Below are 6,705 nucleotides of genomic sequence, written 5' to 3'. Positions count from 1 at the left end.
TACTGTGATGTTCTATTGGTCTCTCTCCTAATGCTTTACAGGTTGAATTCCCTATTGCAACCTCACTGCAAATTGCTTAAAACTCTTGCACTATCAGAGATTGTGTCATTTCCATTCTCTAACTTAGCCTTTTCACTTACTCTGAGCACACTCTTTAGGCAATGCTTTTATGACTTTCACAACAGAGGCTCTGCAAAGCTAAGTAATCCCAGGTCATAGAGAAGGTTTTCCAGAGATTGCCAAAGATGGAATTCTTCACAGTGATCAAGAAACAAATAAATGCTTTATTGAACCTAGTGCATTCCAAATATATAGAGGCCTTTTCCCCACTGAGCCATTTTTGTGGTACAAAATTCTTCTCTGATCTATCACCTTTGTTAGAACTGTATCAATTCTCTCTCCCCCATTGTATTTCTAAAATTCTTCTATAAATTTTTAAAAGTCCCACAAAAACAAAAGCCAGAGAGTCATTTTACTACCGATAATGTTTTGTGGGTTTTTTAAACTGAGATGGCTCATACATTTAGAGCTCAAAGAAAATAGCTTCTTCTCCTACTAACTGTCCCCACCAAGGGGCTGCCATCAGAAGAACGCTGGGCATCTAAAGTCATAGTAGAGCCAGCTTTCGCTAGCCATTGATGACTGAGATGTTGACAAAGCACAGGACCCATGTGCTTGGTTAGAATTCTTTGGAATATCGAGTAGAGGTAACCAACACACGCTAGCTTAAGCTAAAAGCAACATCTTTTCATCATTCAGCAAAGATTTATTGAGCACCTACTCTGTGCCAAGCACTGGTATGGGCACTCAGAATAAAACGTGATTCAGAGAATCCCAAGGCGGAGATATAGCCAGCTTTCACAAGACGTTAGAAACAAGGAGAGAAGGGATGTGGGGAACCCAGGATATTTCTGAGGATTTCTGTCCTCTGCTTTTCTCCTTTCATCTGAATCATCCTCTCTGTTGCTATAGAGAAGTGTTCTTTATTTCCCAGCCCCCATGCTAGAAAGTAGCCCCTGCCAGTGAGTCCTAAGCATCCATTCTCTCCTCCATTCAAGAGACCAGCCAGATTATTCCTTCGGGAAAGACTTAGCCAGGGAGCAGGATCACAGTGTGAAAACAATATTGCTCCTATTACAAGGGTGGGGATGGGGGTGATGGAATCCCAGAAAAGCAAGAGGCTGGAAAGACATAATATTGTGTCCCTACAAAAGTAAATTTAAAATTTCAACAATTGAAATCAAAAATTGTTGGATGAGGGGCTGGCCCCGTGGCCGAGTGGTTAAGTTCACGTGCTCTGCTGCCTGCGGCCCAGTGTTTCGTTGGTTCGAATCCTGGACGTGGACATGGTACTGCTCATCAAACCACGCTGAGGCGGCATCCCACATGCCACAACTAGAAGGACCCGCAATGAAGAATATACAACTATGTACTGGGGGGCTTTGGGGAGAAAAAGGAAAAAATAAAATCTTTAAAAAAAAAAATTGTTGGATGAGAATATATATGTACCGCTATGCTTACATATATAAGTACTTATTATGTGCTAGGCAATATGCTAAGCTCTTTACATTTACACCTCGTTTAACCTTTGCAACAATCCTGTAAGTAGCTGTGTACTGATAAATGTTTAACAACTTGGTCTCTGGGGAAAAAAAATCCTCGTTTGTAATGATTGCCAATTTCTATGGTGTAAATACTTGGTAGATTTCAAGCTACCAATATGACATCACTAAAGGTAGAGCTGGGAAAAGATGTGCATAATAGGCTCTTGGGAGCTGGTTAAGATTTAGCTCCAGCCCACCGCTACCTATAAATGAGGTATGACTTTTATCCCCATTTTCTTCCAGAGAAGAAACAGACACAGTGTAGTTAAATGACTCTCCTGGGTTTGCCCAGAAGAATCCATATTAGACCGCAGGCTGGCTGATGCAAAAGCTGGACCAAGGATTTACAAAAAGTGGTATAGTTTGGTATATAATAGTGCCATGCTTATCTTAAATTCTACCAGTCACTCTCACTGCTTAACAAAATACAGTGTCAAAAAGTTTCAGATCATTGTGTCTGGTGCTCTTATTTGGCATAAGAGCCATTTAGAGAGGTTTAGAGTAACATATCTCAATTTGCACTTCCAAGACTCTAAACCATAATTACAATTTTACCCAATTCTTTGCACCATACACTATCGGTATCATCTCATACACTCACAGCATCCCTGAAAGGTTCTTAACATTGCCAATTTACAGGCAAGGAAATAGACTCAGAGGTTGACTTCTCTAAGACCACAAAGGAGGTAGGGGATCCAGGATTCATTTCCAGGTTGAATCGATCTCCAGGATCCACAGTGAAATGCTAGTTAAAGTTCTTTGGGGCCTTCTTTCAACCTCCGCACGGACTTTTGAAGTTCTGCAGTCAAAATTCCTTGGCCCTTTAAGCCAGCAGTCTGCTTTACAGCCCAATATTCACTGAAGCAGGCTCACAGTCCTTCCTGAGTTTCTCCTGTGTGCACTGGTCCAACTTAGCATGTCTGTTCCCAGCCTCCTGGTTCCCAAGCACAGTTTTCTCATCTCTCAAAGTCTGCACTAAGGAGAAAATGCTGGGCCAGCCCCAGTGGCCTAGTGGTTAAGTTCAGCATGTTCTGCTCCAGCAGCCTAGGTTCGGTTCTTGGGCTCAGACCTACACCACTCCTCTGTCAGAGGCCATGCTGTGGTAGCAGCTCACATACAAAAAGAGGAAGATTGGCAACAGATGTTAGCTCAGAGCCAATCTTCCTCAGCAAAAAAGAAAAAAAAGAGAGAAAATGCAAAAACAAAATGCATCCAGATTCACTGCATCATTTCCTCCCAATGAAGATAAGAAGGTTATTTAACCATAACAGAATCTTTTATCCAGCTCTTTTATCTGCAAAGAACACACCTTTAACATTGTAAGAAAGTTCTGGCATATTGTCCACATTTACTCACCTAGAACCACAAATTTCAGTCTAAGTTTAAAATCCTCCCTCCCCCTCATTTTCTATGGGGCACACTCAAAGCTAGTCTTGGTAAAATTATGTGGTGGGTCAAGACCAAGTTGAGACCATCCCCACTTTCAGTTCCAATACCTTCTCATCCATCTTTTCTTCCGCCTGCTACCCCTTCCCAAATATCACCACCCAGCACACATTTTATATTTTATTTCCCCAGAGCCTCTCTTGCTCTCAACTGATTCTCCAATCATTCATTCACTCATCCATTCAACAGTCATTAACTGGGGATGCTTTTATGCTAGCACTCGGCTCATCCTAGGGAGGCACAGAATACAAGTACCACTTCAGCAGTGGAAACGGTCATGTACAAACCAAGCTAAAGGAATATCAGCGAGAGATGCTCTAATCAACATATATGCAAAGAACAAGTGAGGTAGGTGAGAGAGTGATGGATTCTCCCGGAGGCTGGGCAGAGGATGGGGTTGAGTTCCAGTGGCTTCTGAGAAAAGATGACAGTTAGACTGGGCTTAAAGGATAAAGAGGATTCTGTTAGGCACACAAGGGAAGGAAAGGCTGATAAAACAACACAGGCAAAAGCACAATGAAATGAAAATGGGTAGCATAAAAGCAGAGTCTGCAGTGGCTGGAATTTGGGGAAAATGGAAAGAAGCAATGCATCTCATTAAGCCCCCCCAAAGTCTTGAAGTGTTCCCCTTTCAGAGGTATTTGTTTTCACAGGAGCAGAGGTAGCATTCAGTGTTAAAAAGGATGCTTGACTGGGGGTCCAGAGGTCTGAGTTCTAATTCAAAGTCTATCAGCAGCTATGTTGTTTGAGGCATGTCAATCTCTGATCCTTCAACTCCTAGATGAAGAGGCTGGAGTAAGTGCTCTAAGAAGCCCAATGATAAATACATCTCCAGTGTGGACTAACGTGTGTGTGCTATTTCAGAGGAGTGACATTGAGTTCAGAGGGCTCTCTGTGCTGCTTCCCACAGCTTGGGGTGGTCCCTATTGGGCCCCACACTTCAAAGGAAGACAGCGCTCACGAGGTCTATGGTAGACCCTAGCATGTGGATTGTGAGAAAGCTCTGCCGGGCATACAGACCCTGCTCGTGAGTGAGAAGCTCTGTTGTGTGGACTAGCTACCTAGCTGCTGTCCTCAGACCATACTCAGCCCACCTAACCTGAAGGACGACCTGCCTGACATTCTCAAGGGAAAAAATGTTTTGCCTAGGGCACATGCAGGGGTAGGCTAAGTTCATTTATGTATAATTAATGATACAATTATGAACTATAATCCCACAGGGATCATATCATGTCTAATGCTCATAAACCTAAAATGTCACTGCTTTATCAATAATAGGATGCATACAGCCCACCCAACTGATCCTAGTGCACACTATCAAAAAATATCTCACAAGCTTCCCCTCAATCATCTCTGAGGGGCTAAAGCCTTCCTTCCTTCTGCCTCCCCTCCCATGTCTGTTGAGAGGAGGCACTGAGCTCCACACAGCCTATGGCACGGCCAGGTTCATCAGCTCCATATTCAATAAGGCATCAAATCTAGTCAAAATGTGGCCCGCCCACATCTGTTAAGCCATTCAGGGACTGTATTTCATTGAATCTGAGACCGTCTATTTTAAGAGGCACCATCATTTTATATACTTTTAGGGAGGAAAAAATCTCAGTCATTTAAGCTACGATAACACGCCTTAACAAAAGAACTCAATGATGAACAAGTCAGCCACATCAAAGTCTCGATTCTTTGAAATTTCCTTCATCTCTTCCAGGGGATTTATAGGAATTTCTTCTACCTTCAGGTACACTGCCATGGCAGGTGATGAAATGTATCATTTGCATGTCAGTTGGCAAAATGTAATACAACTTCATTTGCCTATGGATATCTTCTTTCTTAGGTCCTGTAATGTGCTTGGTTGTTGAATTCCAAGAAAATATTTACTGTCTTTCCTCCAACAGTGACTAGTTTTTTCACTAATATCAAATGTATATCCTCCTGCTCTGTGTTCAGGACTTTCTGCATCCACAGTAACTTTTCATTCCAATGCTGACAGCATATTATTTCAAAAGACATTTTAAACAACAATTAAGCTCAACCTGTAAGGGATGAGCAATGCTCCCAAATTGATTCTAGGGACCACACATGAACAGCTCTGGCCGAGTTTGTGCACACATAGGCAATGACAACTCTGTCAGACCTACCATCTGGTCAACCGTGATTGTGAGAGGCCACTAATTGTAAGATGCATCTTGATTTCAAAGATGTTAAAAAGTGAAATAACATGCACCTTGAGTATTCAGGTTCCTTGATCTTCCAATTAAATAATTAGCCCAATAGCAAAAGGTTAAATTTGGGGAACTCAAGTCCTTAAGCAAAAGGTCACTGTTTTACTTATTCTGAATGATAAACAAATAGACCTCAGGCCCTTGGAATGCAAGTGTTGATTGATCAGTGTTCACTTTGCTAAGGAAAGGACAAATGGAAGGAGGATTCCAGCAGAGATCACAGGTACTATCTCTCTTGACTTCTGTTTAACTTTGAGTTGCTTATCTTTGCCTTTAGGATGTGTAGACTGGGACACTCCCATAGGATGGGAGCATGTTCTCCTCCATGTCTCTAATTCTCTGGTATCCAGCCCAGTGCACAGACCACAGGAGACCAAGGAGGCATGACAACTAAATGCAGTGTAGTACCCTGAATTGGAGCCCAGAGCAGAAAAAGGACATAAGTGGAAAAACTGGTGAAATGCAAATAAAATGTGAAGATTACTCCACAGTAACATGCCAATGTTGGTTTCTTAGTTTTGGCAAATATACCATGGTAATTTAAGACGTTAACATTAAGCAACTAGATGAGAGGTATATGGGAATTCTCTTTACTATCTCTGCAATTTTCTGTAAATCTAAAATAAAAAGGTTATTTTTACAAAATGCATCTGTAGCAGTGCTACAAAGGAGAAGCACTGGTGCTTTGTGAGCATGTAGTAAGGAGACGTGATCTAGGCCAGAAGTCAGGGAGTGCTTCCTGAGAAAATGGCTGCTGACTTGAGGTCTTAAGAATGAGGAAGAGTTTTATGAAAATTACAGGTCTCAAAGTCAAACAGACTCAGACTTGGAGATTACAAGAGCATTTTGGTTCCAAAAAGGCTTTTTTCCTTTTTTAATCAAAATCTTAAGTAACGTTGGCGATGCTTCGCCTCTTTCCAGCCCAGACCCCCGCCCCCGGGGGGCAGATGGAAGCCTTCGTGGGGTGAGGAGGCTGTGCCCTATGTTCAAGAGGGCTGACTGTGTGTCTGCCTGGAGGCAAAATCAAGCCTGGCATTTCTCTTGTTCCATCAGGCTGACCTCCCCACAAGGGCAAGGATGGAAGGTTCTATGGCCCGTAATCTCTTTGGGCCCAAATGTACTAGGCCAGAGGAAGAGGTGTTCCCTCCTCCACCAAAGCAAGAGCCCAGTTGGGCCTGAACTTTTCGCTCCTCCCCTGTTCCCCAGACATAGTGATATTCAAGTGAGGCTCAGACAGAGGCCGGCCGGACAAGACTTCCACGCCAGGGATCACAGGCAGGAGCTAGCTCGCTCCAGAGGACCAGGCTCCTGGAACAGCAAAGAATGTGACCGGGGAGCTGTGGGTCAGACTGAGGCCGCTGGGCCTCGATCAGCACTGGCACTAGTACAGATGACTTAATATTCCTGTCACCTTGGCTGAGGCCCCCACCCATCCC

General features: G+C 43.3%; 1 long non-coding RNA gene across 2 annotated transcripts in view; it reads right to left on the bottom strand.

The window, feature by feature from the left end:
- The window catches only part of LOC111770564 (uncharacterized), a 55,359-nt gene that overhangs the window by 23,797 nt on the left and 24,857 nt on the right, over window positions 1-6,705 (bottom strand). The window lies entirely within an intron of this gene.

The sequence above is a fragment of the Equus caballus genome, chromosome 25 (assembly GCF_041296265.1).
Source record: "Equus caballus isolate H_3958 breed thoroughbred chromosome 25, TB-T2T, whole genome shotgun sequence".
NCBI lineage: Eukaryota > Metazoa > Chordata > Mammalia > Perissodactyla > Equidae > Equus > Equus caballus.
The sequence above is the reverse complement of the archived record's forward strand: the minus strand, read 5'-3'. Positions and strand labels throughout refer to the sequence as shown.